The sequence below is a fragment of the Elephas maximus genome, chromosome 4, assembly GCF_024166365.1.
Source record: "Elephas maximus indicus isolate mEleMax1 chromosome 4, mEleMax1 primary haplotype, whole genome shotgun sequence".
Classification (NCBI taxonomy): Eukaryota; Metazoa; Chordata; class Mammalia; order Proboscidea; family Elephantidae; genus Elephas; species Elephas maximus.
The window spans coordinates 138,204,317-138,220,336 of record NC_064822.1 but is presented as its reverse complement, the minus strand read 5'-3'; the positions used below and the strand labels follow the sequence as shown (position 1 = coordinate 138,220,336).

Here is a 16,020-nt window from a genome sequence, read left to right as displayed (position 1 = left end):
CCATAAAAAATTACCACAAATTCGGTGGTTTAAAACAACAAAAATGTATTTTCTCACAGTTCTCGAGGTGAGAAGTGCAAATTAGTACTCTAGGGGAAGATTCTTCCCCTTCTGATAAAACCAGGTGGTCCCTGTCTTCTGGCAGCCTGATTGCAATCTCAGCCTTCATCTTCACATGGCATCCTTGCCTCTGTCTCTTCTCTTTTTGTAAGGATACCAGTCATATTGGATTGGGCCCAACCTACTCCAGTATAACCACGCTAGGTTAATAACATCTTCAAAGATCCTATTTCCGAACAAGGTCACATCCACCGGATGCAGGGGTTAAAACTTCAACATATCTTTTGCGGGGACGCCATACAATCCATAACAACCAGTTGCTATACTGATTGCAACTTTGCCCTTAACCTGTTACCTTGGTTACCTCATCCATAAAATAGTGATAACAGTACCTACCTCATTGACTTACTGTGAATATGAGCTAAAACGTGTAAAACGTTTCAAGTGTAAGCCGTTTAGAACAATGCCAGACACAGTAAGCTAGAGTATCTGCTGCCTTATGAAAGTAGCTTGGACTTCTCTCTTCAAAGAGTTTCGGTGGCTCTCAGGCCACTTTGAGAATCACTGTTGTAAGAGTTAATATTAGTTAATCCAGCATCGACTGAAGAATAGGCAGGAGGCTTCACAGGCTTGAGAAAGATTAAAAAGCGAGTGTTCTCATTAAAAAGCATCCTGAGAATACACAAATATGCCACTTTTCTCCATCAAAAGAACTAAATCATAAATGAGGGCTCACAAGTCAGGTATAAGGAATAGAGGGGGAGCGATGAGGAGCACCCCGGGATGGCCCGAGACCTCTGAGTTGAGAAAAAAAAAACGGGCTTCTGACCCGTCGAGGTGGTCACGAGGAACGAACTGTTGTTCCCAGTGAAAAAGTCGGAGGAGGTAAAAGGGTTATTGGGGGCTGAGGAGTTGCAGGAATTAGGCCAGGAAAAGGATGGGAACTGAGGTGGGCACGAAGCAAGATGCGGCGGGCTGGGAACGCAGTGGCTGGGCCAGTTCGGCCCCCTCCAACCCGGCATGACGCCGCAAGGGTTCGAGGTAGGCCCAGGCCTTGGTGGGGATCACGGCTCCTTCCGCAAAAGGATGGGGTTGAGACTTCCTTTCCCGCGTACCGGGGAGCAACGCGATGGCGGGGCGCCTGTTAGGGGACGGAGGCGGGAACTCAAGGAGCCGAAGCGCGGCCCTCCGCAGCCAGCGGGAAGAATCCCCGGCAAGGTTGCGGAGGTCGCGGGTAAAGGACGGTTCTGTTGCTAGGCAACCTGGCCTGAGCCCGCCTCCCGCTGCGTTACTAGGAGACGGCTAGGCCGGGGGGAGGGCGGCGGAGCGGGACCTACGTGCTGACGCTAATTGTATATGAGCGCGAGCGGCGGGCTCTCGGGTCTTTTTTAGCGCCATCTGCTCGCGGCGCCGCCTCCTGCTCCTCCCGCTGCCGCTGCCGCCCTGAGTCACTGCCTGCGCAACTCCGGCCGCCTGGCTCCCCGTTCTAGCCGCCGGTAACGGTTGGGGGCCTAAAAAAGGAAGGGGGACGTGGAGTCGGCGGGTGGCTTGCGCGGAAGGGAGGGACGAAGGGACGGAAAACCGAGAGCTGCGGTTGCTGGCGCCTGGGCCTCCACACTCTTGTTATCGGCCCCACAGCCTGCGAGGGGGCACCGGGGCTGGGCAGCCCTTCTTCCAGGGACCGCTGAGGAGACGCGGGGCTCGGTGCGGCTTGTGGGGAGCCGGGGTCGGCGCGGCCTGTGAGGCGGGTGGCCGCGCTTCTCTGCGCAGACGTTGCCGTAGCCCCACCGGCTTCTTCGCGCGGACGGGAGTGAGGCCGCGGCGGGGCCCGCGCGCCCTGAGGAGTGGGCAGCAGCTCCTCAGAGGAGCGGGAGTTGCTCAGGGTGCGGAACTCGCCACCATTGGCGCCTCCGTTTCTCTCTCAAAATTAATCCCGAAGGGAGGCCGCTGAGGGGGCTGAAAAGAACGGCGAAGGCTGCGAATTCCGGGGGGGGGGGGAAGGGGGGTTGTGTGGGGAGGAGGCCCCGAGGCAGGGAGGGGCGGGAGATGCTGCAGGGCTCACAGGCTCTCCGCCCACTGGAGGCGGTGGCCGCTTAGGGAGGGGAAGCCCCGCGCGGCTTCCCTCGACACGTGGTAAGGAGCTGAGCGGCCGCTGTTTGCCCCTGATAGGAGCCCCTGGTCTGGGTTGTCCTTTTACTGTAAATCGTAGAGATGGTGGGATGTGAAAATGAATAGTGAGCAAGTAAGTGTAGTCCGGAGGTTTCAACCTCTTTTCCGCTTCTCTTTGGTCTTAATCTTTTTATTGATACCGGAGGGAAGTATCAGTGTTAGCTTATGCATGATGCGGGGCAGGGTCTTCACTGCTAGGATTTTAAAGAATGGCTAGCTATTACTAACATAAGATTATTTTGTGTACTCCCAAGCACAGAACCTGATGGCGTATTGATCAGGGTATTTTAGTTGGAGAGGTAAGGTTGACCCTAATGAAACCCCTAAGCAATTCTAAGATGGACATAAAACATTTGGCCCTGTAAAGGTCTTTCATTATTCTAGGACTTCTGTTGCCCCCTTTTTTTTTTCTTTTTTTTAACAAATTCCTTCCTTTATCGAAGTTTCTAGAATAAGATACTTAACTAGCCATTTTGGTTTTAAGGTGAATAAGAATGAGTGGGGGAAGTATGGGATGGAATGAAGCATTTAATGTACGTTTTTTGAGCCAAGTTTGTAGGCCGGTACCTTGTCCATGTCTCCACTTCTCCCTCAAAAAAAAAAAAAAAAAAAAAAAGGGTCATCGAAGGGAGACGGAGGTTGAGGTCCAACCTTTCGGAAGAAAAAAGGATAAACCAGGTGCAGGATGTGTCCTCAGGGAGCTCACTCCTGTTCTAGACGTCATTGTCAGATCATTAGGCTTGAAACGACTAAATTTAAAAGTCTCAGAAACTTGTGCTTCATGCCTGGTTTCAGGAAACCTTGGAATTTACCATTTTGGAAACGTAGATGACAGCAAAACATCTTTTCAGACTAGTATCTGGGTTTTTGTTTCTTGTCAGCTTATATTATTAATCCTCTACTTAATTGTTTTACTAACGAAATGGTACACATTGTCTTTGATTGCATAAGGGAAAAACCTTACATACAGGATAACCCTTTAAACCGACAGACGATAAATGAGGTTTACAGTGATCCTCAGGGACTATTAAGTTCTAGGCTAGTTTGAGGTTGAGTTCAAATCTGAACTGTATATATAATTTAGCTCTAAGAAGGCTGGTCCTTTGGAGGATAAATGGAACTAAACATTGATAGTTGGACTTTGACATCTGTCATTATTGATTTGGTTGGTTCTCTTTTCAGGTCAGTATTTTTTGTTAATTTGATAAATGTCATTTAAAAAATTTTCACCATAGCAACTTGAAAATCATTGTACCTGTTGATGGTATTAGGCTCATTAATTGATAGAATTATTAAGCTAATACTGAATATGACATGTGGCTGTTATTGTCCTGTAATGAGATGGGGGGCGCTGTACCAGAACTAATTTAATCCAAGATGTTTCTAACCCATATTGCATTCAGGTGACTGGTTCTATGCTAAATTACGAGAAATATATTTAGAATAAAGGGCTCTTTTGTAGGAGAAGGGACTGAAAGGCAGATCCAAAAGATCTAACCAACTAGCTTTGTAAAGCGTTTTATATATTTTCCCTTCTCTCTACTCCCTGATTACCCACATGAAAATTGATGACAATATTATCTGGAGAAGGACATCATTCATGCTTGGTAGAGGGTGAGTAAAAAAGAGGAAGACCCTCAAGGAGATACATCGACAGTGACTGTAACAGTGGGCTCAAATATAGCAACCATTGTGAGGATGGCACAGGACCAGGCAGCGTTTCATCCTGTTGTACATGGGGCTGCTATGAGTTGGAACTGACTTGACAGCACCTGACAACAATATCATGCAAGTGAATTGTAGTTTATACAAAAAAATCACATGGAATTTTGTAAGACAGAAATCTATGGAAGTTTAAAGAGCTGAGCGCTTAGAATGTTGCCTGGCACGTAACACGGTAGGCACTCAAATACTTGCTGAATAAAATAAAATATTTGCTTGCTTTGTTCAATATTAAGGAGCCCTGGTGGTGCAGTGGTTAAGTGCTCAGCTGCTAACCAAAAGGTTAGCAGTTCAAATTCATCAGCCACTCTGCTGGAGGGAAGACCTGGCAGTCTTTTCCCATAAAGATTACAGCCTTGGAAGTCTTATTTATTGGAGCAGATCTCTGTCCTATAGGGTCGCTGTGAGTAGGAATCAACTCGATGGCAATGGGTTTTTGGGATTGGTTAATATTGCTTGGTTGTAAACTTGAAATATTAATGAAAGATAGAAATCAGACGAAATGAATTCTTATCAATATAGAAGTGGTAATGAGTAATCTTTTTGGAGCCTCAAGTCTAACCGAACCTAAAACCCTGGTGGTGTAGTGGTTAAGAGCTGTGCTGCTAACCAAAAGGTTGGCAGTTGAAATCCACCAGGTGCTCCTTGGAAGCCAGATGGGGGCAGTTGTGCTCTGTCCTGTAGGGTTGCTCTGAGCTGGAAGAGACTCAATGGCAGTGGGTTAATGGGTAGCTGATTCTTTGAGTAAATGTTCGAGCATCTGTTTTGTAGTGTATCGTAGATTTTGGGTTATATCTTGAGCAAAACGGGCAAATTGGTTGCCTGAATATATTATAAAATATCAAGTTGTGATTAGTGATACGCAGAAAAAAGATTAGGGGAAGGAGGAAATAGAAGAAGTATTTATAATTCTTTACACGCAGTGGTTAAGTGCTATGGCTGCTAATCAAAAGGTTGGCAGTTCAGATCCACCAAGTGCTCCTTGGAAACTATGGGATAGTTCTGTCCTATAGGGTCACAATGAGTCAGAATGGACTCAAGGGCATGTCTTGGTTTTTTACACACAAGGGAACCTGTTATAATGGTCATTTTTAGTCCCATTTCAGACTACTTTGATTTGAATAAGAAGTATTAGCTCTTTGTTGGGCAGAGTGGGTCTTGGAAGGTGAGCTTTTGTTTTACAATCATCCTTGTAATTTTAGTACAATGACAGCAGATCACTAGAGCACAGTACTGGACTTGCCACAGAAAGTGGCCATTTCCTTTCACTGCTACGTATTTTGATGCCTTTTTTTTTTTTTAAAAAAAACCCTGTTCTTAAGTTTTAAACATTTTGGTATTTATTGGAAAAGAGAGCTGTAATTTTTTAACCTACAGATTACTTTGGGTTATTTTTAAGGTGCAGGGTATAGAAATAGAGCACTACAGTGGTAGATAGCATAGTGGTCAGTTCAGGCACTGTTTTAAAATTTTCTACTTAACTCATTTTAATACTTCTAGAGGTAGGTATTAACATTTTAATGAGGAAGAAACTGAAGTACAGAGAGGTTAAAGAACTTTTTCAAGGGTACATAGCTAGTGATTGAAGGTAACATTTCAAGTGTTGATTGTGTATTGGATTTTAGAGGGAGTTTTCTTGGTTGCTATACATCAGCTTGAAATTCAAGAACATCCTTGGGTTCTACTGTGCTCCAGGGAAAAGTTACAGCACTTCGTCATGGTCATATGTTCCTCTTTCATGGAGTTAGATTACTTATAGTAAGGTAATGGTGTCTTAGCCTTAGGCCTACCTATTCTGTGTGAGTAAATTGCTTCTGTTTGTTAATGCATAACGTTGAATGGCTGGGTTAAGTTTTACCAAATGTCAGGGAGAGTCAGAGGAGCTGCAGCTCTTAATTGAGGGCCAATGAAAGGAGAGATTCCCTTTCATAGAGTGTTAGAAGCAAATGGCCATCTGGGAGATAACGTTTCTCTTTATGCCAGTTGAAATTTGAGTGACACAGTTGGGGCAGGTATGTATAGCATAAGAAAAAAACTGAGGTGACTGTAGATTAGGTAAGGCATACTGTTCTTTTAAACAGTGGCATCACTAGGGTTGGTGTCACCCCCTCTCCCCATGGACCTCCTCTGGTCCCAGACAATACAGAATCCTCAGTAATGTATTTTGTACTAATGTTGACTTGTAAGTCTTAATTCCCATATATCACTTTTTTCCCTTTAGGTACTACTACATTCTCAAAAAAGATATTGATACAGGTTCACAAATGCTGATTGCCACAATACTGTATTAAAAAACCAGAAAATTTGATAAAAACAGCGGCAGACAAAACTACGGTGATTTGAAGCATCATTGTAATTGGGTTGTTAGGTACCTGGAGTTGATTCTGACTCATAGCGACCGTATGTACAACAGAAAAAAATACTTCCTGGTCCTGTGGCATCCTCACGATTGTTGCTGTTCATAAGCCCATTGGAAACCCTGGTGGCGTAGTGGTTAAATGTGCTACGGCTGCTAAATAAAAGGGTCAGCAGTTCGAATCTGCCAGGCGCTCCTTGGAAACTATGGGGCAGTTCTACCCTGTCCTATAGGGTTGCTATGGGTCGGAATCAACTTGACGGCTGTGGGGGTTTTTTTTTTTTTTTTTAATAAGCCCATTAATTGGATAATTGGATAATAATGACATTTCTGACCAGAGTAGAAGGTTCAAAAAATAAGCACAGTTTTAGCCTTGTAGGTAATGTCGATACACGTAAGCTGGGCTTAAACGAAAAATATTTCTGTTGTTAGAACTAAAGGGATATTTCTATAGTCATTTTGGTGTTACTCCCTCTGATGGTGTCACCCCCCACCCAGTGATGCCACTGCTTTTAAGATACCTGGGTGGCACAGGGAAACCCTGGTGGCATAGTAGTTAAGTGTTACAGCTGCTAACGAAAGGGTTGGCGGTTCAAATCCACCAGGTGGAAACTCTACGGGGCAGTTCTACTCTGTCCTATAGGGTTGCTGTTAGTCGGAATCGACTTGATGGCAATGGGTTTGGTTTTTGGTTTGGGTGGCACAGATGGTTTGTATGTGACTGCTAATCTAACGGTGATTTGAACCCACCCGCTGGCATCACAGAAGAAAGACCTGTCAATTTCCTTACATCAGGGTTACAGTCAAGAAAATCCTGTGGAGCAATTCTGTAACATGGGGTTGCATGAGCCAGAGTCTACTCCATGTTGATGTTTTTTTATTTTTGCTGTTCTTTTATTGCATTTGAAACCTAAGTCCAACATCCAACAGGTATGTTTCTTTGCTAGTGGACCGGATACAGATAATACCATTGGTATTGAAATGTCTTGGACAGAAGACATAGTGTTTTCTAATAGGAGTCTGTTTTACTTCAGAGTCTAACAATTTGTATCCCTGAAATGAAAAAGTGAGCCTAAAGAATATGCTTTTTTAACTCTAAGATCATGTTAGACCAAATAAGGTATTGGGCCTGTGGATCACTGAAAGTTAATTTAAAAGAACAGCAATGTCTGAAATACAGATTTATTTGAAGCACAGTATGGAATAAAATGAGATCTAAGGTATTTATCTTTCTGATATTACTAGTTCTCTTGAACTCTTTTGTTTTATATATTTGCAGTTTTAACGATTGGCTCTTTCATCATGAAATAATCATTTTCTGTAAAGGAGTAATTAGTAGTTTGTTATTGTATCATCTTGAAGCAGGAAGCTGATTAGGTGTGCACCCTGCTTTTTGGAATAGTGGACCTGGCATGGTTTTGGGCAGTCACATTTAAAATTTCTAGTTCCTTTACTTAGCTGTAAGTCAGAATCAACTCGCTGGCAACAGGTTACATAGCTGCAGTGTGTTACTGAGCAAGATACTTAATATTTTGTCTGCATATATGAGGAAAACGTATAATAGTTCCTTTTACAGCATTGTTGTTGTTCGGTGCCATCAACAGAAACACTGCACTGCCTTGCGCCATCCTCATAATTGTTGCTATGCTTGAGCCCATTATTGAAGCCCATTATTGAAGGTTGAGGGTCTTCCTCTTTTTACTTACCTTTACCAAACATGATGTCCTTCTCCAGGGACTGATCCCTCCTGATAACATGTCCAAAGTATGTGAGATGTAGTCTCATGATACTTCTAATGAGTGTTCTGGTTGTACTTCTTCCAAGACAGATTTGTTCCTTCAGTCCATGGTATATTCAGTATTCTTTGCCAGCGTCACAATTCAAAGGCATCAGTTCTTCGGCTTTCCGTATTCATTGTCCAGCATTTATATGCATATGAGGTGATTGAAAACATCCATGGCTTGGGCCAGGCCACCACAGTCCCCGAAGTGTCATCTTTGCTTTTCAACACTTTAAAGAATTCTTTTGCAGATTTGCCAATGCAGTGTGTCTTGATTTCCGCACTGCTGCTTTCATGAGTGTTGATTGTGGATCCAAGTGAAATGAACTCCTTGACAACTTCAGTCTTTCTTTCGCTTATCATGATGTTGCTTATTGGTCCAGTTGTGAGGATTTTTTTTTTACCTTTTACAGTAGGTTCTGTGTTTTTTTCAGAGTAAGGGAAAATTATTAAGAATAAAGGTTACCACAGTGACAAGAAATTATTTGGTAGCACAGGTCCTGGACACCTAGCTATTTCAGAACCACAAAGCAATCAGTTTGTGGCCTGATTGAATCACCTGTCTCCTCTTTTCCCCAGTGAAGAATTTCTTAAAGTTATCAGGTCGGTATTACTCTTACAGTCATATTATTGTGAACCACTGGCTCTTCCCATTGAGGTCTTCTATACATAGGTGTATTGCATTGGTTAATAAATTGAATGTTTTATTATAAAGTGACCGTTGTTATCTTTAATAATGCTTTTCCGTAAGCCTGTTTTTTCCCCTGACAATAGTAGCAGTACTAGCTTTCTTTTGGTTAGGAATTTACATTGAAACTCTGCCCGTATGTTATAGATGTTTCTGTCATAAACAGGTTATTGACTGAATTTTTAAAAAATCAGTCTCAAAATTTTATTTTTTAAGGAGCTTTTAGTTGCTTTGGAGCTCTGGTGGTGCAGTGGTTAAGTAGCTAGGCTGCTAACTAAAAGGTCAGCAGTTTGAATCTACCAGCCACTCCTTGGAAACCTTGTGGGGCAGTTCTACTCTGTTCTGTAGGGTTGTTATGACCTGAAATTGACTTAGTGGCAGCAGGTTTGGGTTTTTGTTGTTGTTTGTTTTTGTTTTGTTTTGTTTTAGTTGATTTACATTCACTGTTTACTATGCTGTTTAGATTTCAGTCTGATTATTTTGTGCTATTTGTCTCACCTATTTATCTTTTGGGTTGACTTGAAATATTTTTTCCCAGTTTTTCATTTAATTTGGAAGTTACTTGTTTCTAATCTTTTAGGGGTTACCTTAGGAATTATAGCATGCATACTTGAGGGCATTAGAATACTTTATTCTATTCACCCCCCTGACTTAATGTTGTGAGGGTTTAATTTTTAAAACACTACAGAATGGTGATGTTTTAAAAATTTAGATACACCCAGAGATACCCCCCACCCCATTTCTTTTTGCATCTTCCATCTGAAAGGTCGTCTGCCTGAAGAATATACTTTAGAATTTTTTAGTGAGGGCCTCTGAAGATACTTTGGCCTGAAAGTATTTGTTTGCTCTTTGTTCTTAAAGAATCATTTGGCTGGGTATAGAATTCTAGATTCTCACAGTTATTTTCAGCACAATGAGAATTCTGTTCTGTTTTGGTGTTTATTGTTATTGAAGAGAAAGCAGCTGTCTTCTCTTTTCTCTGTGGTTTTTAGGTGACTTTTTTGTCCCTGGTGTTCTGCTTTTCACTAATACATTTAAGAACGGGTTTCTTTTTCTTTATCCTGGTTGAGATTTTGTAAGGCTTCCTTAACTGTGGTTTCATGTCTCTTCATTTTTGAAGATTCTCAGATATTTTATCAAATATTCTGTCCCATTCTCCCTACCTACAATTTGTATTAGTCTCAGCCATATTCTGAAAGATTTTTTTTGCCCTTTTTTCCAGCTTACTAATGCTCTGTTCAGCTGTGTAATCTATTAAACCTGCCCGTTTGGTTTAATTTTAGTTATTTTTAATTCTAGCAGTCCTGTTTTGTTTAGTTCTTTTCCAAATTTACTATATTATCTTTAGTAGATGACTGTTCTTGGCAGATACTGTATTTTTCAAGTTTGGTAAGCATGACTGTCTTTTGGTCTATCTCCAGGTAAGCTTGATTATAGTCTGATTGGCAGTTTAATATTTAACATCTTCAAGATTGGTTTCTCTTGTTTTCTGATAAACTATAAATGTAGATTTGCAGAAAGTTTCTGTGTACCTCTGACCCAGTTTCCCTTAATGTCAACATTTTAACATGGTAACCCATTGCTGTTGAATTATGACTCATTGTGACTCTATATGACAGAGTAGAACTGCCTAATAGGATTTCCAAGGCTGTAAATCTTTATGGAGGCAGACTGCCACATTTTTCTCCCATGAAGCAGTTGGCAGGTTCAAACCATCGACCTTTCGGTTAAGTAGCTGAGAGCGCTTAACCACTGTGTCACTACGGCTTCTCCACATTTATTAAAACTAGAGGAATGTGTTTTTAACTGTCTTCCCAGCTAATTCTTTTGCAGAACCACTGACCCCCCACATGCTAAGAATGCTTATCCAGAATGGACAGAAAGAAAAAAAATCACTATTAGTTATTGAGTACTTAACTAAGTATCAAACACTCGTAAGTGTTTCACATGAATTTGCTCCTTTAAAATCTTAAAAGCAATTCAGTGAGGGATCTCTTAAAAATTGAAACCTACGTTCACCAAAAGACTTTACCAAGAAAATAAAAAGAACCTACAGACGGGGAAAAAAAATCTTTGGCAAAGACGTATCTGATAAGGGTCTAATCTCTAAACTATATAGTAACTTCAACTCAACAACAACAAGATAAACAATCTAATAAAAAAAAAAAAGGCAAAGGACATAAAAACAGTTCACCAAAGAGGACATTCAGGTGGCCAACAAATACATGAAAAAATACGATCATTAGCCATTAGAGAGATGGAAATCAAAAATGCAATGAGATACCATCTCACCCCTGCAAAAATGGCAGTGATCAAAAAACCAGAAAGCAACAAATGCTGGTGAGATTTTAGGAGGGCTGAAACTCTTCGTTGCTGGTGGGAATGTAAAATGGTACAACCACTATGGAAAAGAATATGGCACTTTCTCAAAAAGCTAGAAATAAAAAACACCTTATGATCCAGCAATCCCACTCCTAGGCATGTATCTTAGAGAAATAAGAGCAGTGACACGAATTGACACGCACACTGCTGCAGCATTGTTCACAATAGCAAAATGATGGAAACAGCCTAAGTGTTTATCAGTGCATGAATGAATAAACAAATTGTGCTACATACGCACAGTAGAATACTAAAAAAAAAAAAAAAACTACACAACTATAAAGGACAATGAATCGTAAAACATAACATGGATGATTCTGGAGGACATTACACTGAGTCAAATAAGTTAATCACAAAAGGGCAAATACTGTATGGCATCACTTTTATAAAAAATGAAGAACAGGTATACAGAAGGAAAGCAACATTATTCTTTGATGGTTAGCAGGGATGGAAGTGGGAGGTAGGGAGGGGGAACCACTTTCTAGATAGTAGACATTTGTTGTTTTCGGTGATGGGAAAGGCAATACCTAATATGGGTGAAGTCTGTACAACTTGTCCAAGGTGAATGAATACTGTAAGAAGTACATAAGAATAAGGGACAATTTCGGTAAAAACTGTAACACAGTTTTACAATAACAACCAATAAAATATATGTATAGTTGCATAGGTAGACATGTATACATGTATGGGTATAGGACTGCACATTTGAGTATATGAGCATGCATGTACAGGTGTGTCTGCAGGCATATGTGTATACATGTTTATTTGTGCTGCTTATGTATTCATGGAAACCCTGGTGGCGTAGTGGTTAAGTGCTTCGGCTGCTAACCAAGAGGTCGGCAGTTCAAATCCACCAGGTGCTCTTTGAAAACTCTGGGCCAGTTCTACTCTGTCCTGTAGAGTCCCTATGAGTCGCAATCAACTGGATGGCAGTGGGTGGGTTATGTATTCATACAATAGAGCACAGAGAGGGCACAATCAAGAAAACTTCCTAGACATACCCAAACATTTCAGTGGACTGAGTTACTGGGTTTTAATGCTCAGGGTCATGGTCTCAGGTTACATCGTAGGTCAGTTGGCATAACATAGTTCATAAAGATAATGTCCTGTATAAGGTTGATGAGTAGTATCTGGGGTCTTAAAAGCTTTTTAGTGGCCATCTAAGATAGAGCTGTAGGTTTCTTCTTGTTTGGAGCAAAAAAGACTGAATGAAAGGAAAAAGTTAGTCCACAGGACTAAGGACCAACAAGAACCCCAGCCTATTCTAGCTTGAGACCAGAAGAACCAGATGGTGCCCAGCTGCCACTACTGACTGCTGACCAGTGTGACACAGTAGAAGGTCCCGGGTAGAGTAGGAGAAAAACGGGGAACAGAACTCAAATTCCTAATAAAAAGCCATATTTACTGGACTGATACAGACTAGAGGAACCCCCGAGACTGCTCTAAGATAACCTTTGAATTCGGAATTGAAGCCACTCCCAGCGGTCACCTTTCATTAAATAAGAGATTGGCGAATAAACACTGTTTGTTGTTAGGGTCTGATGAGTCAGTTATGACTCATAGCAACCACATGTACAACAGAACAAAACACTGCCCTGTCCTGTGCCATCCACACGATTGTTAGGCTTGAGCCCGTTGTTGCAGCCACTGTGTCAATCTGTCTTGAGGATCGTCGTCTTTTAAGCTGACCCTCTGTTTTCCCAAGCATGATGTCCTCCAAGGACTGGTCCCTCCTGGTAACATGTCCAAAGTATGTGTGAGACGAAGTTTCATCAACCTTGCTTCTAAGGAGCATGCTGGCTATGTTTCTTCCAAGATAGGTTTGTTCGTTCTTTTGGCAGTCCGTAATATATTCGCTATTCTTTGCTGACACTGCAGCTCAAAGGCGTCAGTTCCTCGGTTTTCCTTATTCATCTTCCAGCTTTCCCATGCATATGAGGGGATTGAAAACAATTGCTTAGGTCAGACGCACCTTAGTCCTCAAAGTGACATCTTAGCTTTTCGACACTGTAAAGAGGTCTTTTGCAGCAGATTTGTCCAGTGCAATATGTCTTGATTTCTTGACTGTTGATTCCATGAGTGTTGATAGTGGATCCAAGTAACATGAAATCCTTGATGACTTCAGTCTATCCATTTATCATGATGTTGCTTATTGAGGTCCAATTATGAGAATTTTTGTTCTCTATGTTGAGGTGTAATCCAAACTGAAGACATTTATCACCTGTGCTCTCTTAATCAGCCATGAGAGACCAAACTGTCAATGTTTACCCCAAAAGATGAGAAGCTAAGCAGAGGCAGGGAAGCTAGATTAATGGAAACAGAACAAAAAGAATGGAAATAATGAGAACGTTGACACATTGTGAAAAATGTGACCGATATGGAGCAAGTTGTATAAAAATTGTTAAATGGGAACCATTTTGCTATGTAACTTTCACCTAGAAGACACACAGGCAAAAGCCATCCAGTGAGGGAATAATTACTTTTATCTACTTTTTTTATATGGTGAAATAATAAGGCTCAGAAGTTGTTTGCCTGAGCTAATCTTCCGTTAAAAAAAAAAAAAGCCAAACCCAATGCTGTCAAGTTGACTTTGACTCACAGCAACTATATTCTTATAAAATGGTCACTGAGAGCAGAAGTGTAGCCATTCTGTGGCAGTGTTAAAATATAAATATTTGAATTTAAAAGCTTTTTGGCTTTCTTTGTTTTTGTTTTTCATATCTTTGACAATTGCTGAACTTATTAGGCACTATAGGCACAACTCAGCAAATTCCAGTATGTTATTGAGTAAGTTTCTAACTTTAAAAATGCATGTAAATGGAAAAGTCAAATAATAAAGAATGAAAAATAAGTTCCCATTGTCCCCCAATCTCTTCTTTCTTACAGGTAGCCGCTGTTAGGTTTCTGGTGTATCTTTCCAGAAATTAAAGTATTTGTGTATGCATATGTATGTGTGTGTAGGCACCTACATGTATGTTTAAAATACCCAAATGGGTTATTGGGATACATCTTATACCCTGCTTTTATGCTCTTTTCAAATCAACTCAGATCTGTTTCACTCTCTGAGTATAGAGCATTACATTATATGCATATTCTGTATTACTGCGAAGTTTTTTGTGTCTGTGTGTGAAAATACATAACAAACAGTGCTGATTCAACAGTTCTCCTGAGTTATTCATTGGTAGATTGCTAATTTTTGATTTCTATGTGTTTAAGGTCCTTAGGTGGTGCAAACAGTTTGCGCTTGCCTGCTAACCTGTAAGTTGGCTGTTTGAAACCACTCGGGAAGAATAAACTAGTTGCCATTGAGTCTGACTCACGGCAACCCTTTAGGACAGAGTAGAACTCCCTTGTATAAACCTTTACGGAAGCACACTGCTACATTTTTCTGTCGCGGAGTGGCTAGTGGGTGTGAACTGCCGACCTTTAGGTTAGCAGTTTGGTGGTCTGCCTTCTGTTAAGATTATAGCCAGGACAAAACCCTTGTTGCGACAAGTGGGGTTGTGATGAGTCAGAATCAACTCAACAGCTAACAGCAGCAGCATTTATTTGCTTATTTCATGTAAGTGAGATCATACAGTGTTCATCCTTCTATTACTGATATCACTTAGCATAATATTTTCAGGGTTCATCCATGTAGCACACATCAGGATTTCATATTTCTTTGTGGCTGAGTGGTATTCCATTGTGTGTATATATCATATTTTGTCTATCTGTTCTGTTGATGGACATTTCATTTGTTTCTACCTTTTGGCTATTGTGAAAAGTGCTGCGATGAACATTGTTGTACAGGTTTCTGTTTGCCTTTTTGCCGTCTCTTCTGGGTATATACCTAGGATTGGGGTTGCTGCGTCAGTGGTAATTCTTTGTTCAACTTGTAAGGATCTGCCAAACTTCCACAGTGGCTGTACCATTTACATTCCCACCAGCAGTGGATGAGAGTTCCAGTTTCTTCATAGCCTTGCCAACACATATTTTTTGTTTTTTTTCCATCATTTCCATTCTAATGGGGGTGAGATGGGCTAAGTTTATTTTGATGCAATAAATAATTGTAGCTGCCATATATAAGATTTTGTGTGCTACTCTCTGTGGTGGATATAATGCAGTGTTTGGTAAAAGAGTAGATATGATGCTTGTCATCACGAATCTGGTAGTATGGTCAGGGGAGACAGACTTTAATGAAATAGTGGCACTAATTACACACTTGAGATGCCCTACAATGGGGAGAGCGTGCACAACCAGGAAATATAATTTAGCCAGAATGGCCAGGTTGGAGAAGCATCTTTGAAGAAGAAAAATTTTAAGCTGAGAGCCAAAGGATGTGCAGGACTTGGTTAAACAGAGTTTGGAAGAGCCTTCCAGGCCTGTGTAGAAAGCAAGGTCCTTGGTTCTTTATTTTCTTCACAATAGATACTCAGAAGGCCAAATATGGTCATATTTAAAGCTTTTTGACATACTCGTGGCCAAATTGCTCTAACAGCTCTCAAGAATACCAGCCGTATTTAAGAATGCACTTTCACTAACATTTTCCCTGTGTTAAAAGAAAATCCTTGCTTGCTAACTTGATAAAGCTGGAATCCCACTTGATTTTCTTTGGTGACTAAGAGTCAGCATTTTTATTGCTTTTGAATTTGTATTTATAATTGTTTGCTGAGCATTTTGTTAATACTGGGTGATTACTCAGCATCAGCAGAGAAAGCTCAGTGCTATTAGGAATTCTTTAAAACAAACAATATTTAAAATAGACTAGGACACATTTGGAAGAAGTATTTCTTCAATAATTTAATAATATTTCCCTCAAATATTAGTACTTGACTGTTAAAGAGTAATAATAGCATTTTCTGTTAATTCTTTAAGCATGTTAAG

General features: G+C 40.9%; 1 protein-coding gene across 3 annotated transcripts in view; it reads left to right on the top strand.

The window, feature by feature from the left end:
* The first annotated feature begins 1,429 nt into the window (after positions 1-1,429).
* NAP1L1 (nucleosome assembly protein 1 like 1) overlaps positions 1,430-16,020 on the top strand; it is a 37,003-nt gene continuing 22,412 nt past the window's right edge. For 2 of the 3 annotated variants that reach the window (XM_049883929.1, XM_049883928.1), the window contains exon 1: positions 1,430-1,556. The gene's annotated coding sequence lies outside the window, so the exon portion shown is untranslated. The remainder of the gene's footprint in view (positions 1,557-16,020) is intronic. The other variant, XM_049883927.1, reaches the window with a different exon arrangement.